At 32.6% G+C, this 1,486-nt stretch overlaps 1 non-coding gene across 1 annotated transcript; it reads right to left on the bottom strand.

The window, feature by feature from the left end:
• Positions 1 to 761: 761 nt before the first annotated feature.
• LOC123458989 lies at positions 762 to 865 on the bottom strand. Its single transcript, XR_006635922.1, has one exon. It is a non-coding gene; the product is annotated as a U6 spliceosomal RNA (small nuclear RNA).
• Positions 866 to 1,486: the final 621 nt, after the last annotated feature.

Genomic DNA, 1,486 nt, shown 5'->3' with positions numbered 1-1,486 from the left:
ATGCTTATATGCCATCCTTATTTCTTCTTTTGAGAACTCTCTATTTAGCTCCATAGCCTATTTTTTTTAATTGGCTTGTCTGATTTCTTATTATTTAACTTTTGAGTTCTTTGTATATTCTAGATATTAATCCTCTATCAGATATAGAGCTTGCAAAGAGTTTTTCCTATTCTGCAGGTTGTCTCTTTGCTTTATTCACAGTGTCCTTTGCAGTACAAAATATTTTCATTTCAAAAATTTCATGAGGTCCCAGTGGTTTTATTAATCTATGGTTTTATTGCCTGAGCAATTGGGGTTATATTCAGAAAATATTTGTTAAGACCAATACATTGAAGGGTTTCCCCTACTTTTTCCTTTAGCAATTTCAGAGTTTCAGGTCTGATGTTAAGGTCTTTAGTCCATTTGGACTTAATTCTTGGGCATGGAGAGAGAGAAGAATCTATTTTCATCCTTCTACAGATACATATCCAGTTTTTCCAGCACCATTTGCTGAAGAGGCTGTCTTTTCTCCAATGAGTATTTTTGGCATTTTTATCTAATATCATGAATATCATGAGAAGTTTTGCATTTATGTTCATGAGAGAGATTAGTCTGTAATTTTCTTTTCTTTTGTTCTATGTTTGCCTGGTTTTGGTATCAGGGTGATGCTGGCCTCATAGAAGTTTTGTAGGATTTGTTCTTTTTCTATTTTATTGAAAACTTAAGAAGTAATGGTGTTAGTTCTTCCCTGAAGATCTGGTAAAATTCAGTAGTGAATCCATAAAACTATGGAATACTTCATGAATTTGTGTGTCATCCTTATGCAGGGACCATGCTAATCTCTGTATAGTTCCAATTTTAGTATATGTGCTGCCAAAGTGAACACTTAATTATCATTTTTAGGTGCTTTTTATTTGATACTCTTCCAGTTGTACTTCAAGAGGACAGATTCAAAACGTTTAAATGACATTGCATAGATTTTTAAGTAAAGCCAATTTCAATTTCCTTTTATTCAACCAACCTCTAAGGGCTGACCTGAGAAATCTTTAAAGCACGCAGGACTTTGAAATGTCACTGGAAGTTCTTTCTGACAGCAACATCTGCCCCAATTGCCACAGCAGCTCTTATTTCCAGAGTACTGTTTCAATGTACAAAACACTGAACATCCTGCTAGGACAAGGACACATTTCTCTTGGGGAAGTTTAGTTTTCTATTTTAAGAAGGAATTCAGGTGTAATGCCAAGTCTGTCCTAAATATCAATGAATGTCAGACAGAATTTTTTGTTTTTATTTCCTTTGGCCTTCTACTGATTTTTTTCTTTATTTCCTAAATAATTTTCTTTTGTTAAAAATATATCATGAACTATAAAGTTTTACTCATCCCAACTAGTCTAAGCATTGTCCTACTTACATTATGTATGTTGATTATTTAAATGTAGGGACTATTCAATTTAATGGAAAAAATTGAGGTTCAATAAAATTATGTTTAAAAATCTTGACCTTATTA

This window comes from Jaculus jaculus, chromosome 2 (assembly GCF_020740685.1).
Source record: "Jaculus jaculus isolate mJacJac1 chromosome 2, mJacJac1.mat.Y.cur, whole genome shotgun sequence".
Classification (NCBI taxonomy): Eukaryota; Metazoa; Chordata; class Mammalia; order Rodentia; family Dipodidae; genus Jaculus; species Jaculus jaculus.
Note: the sequence above shows the minus strand (reverse complement) of the source record. Positions and strands in the feature narration are given on the sequence as shown.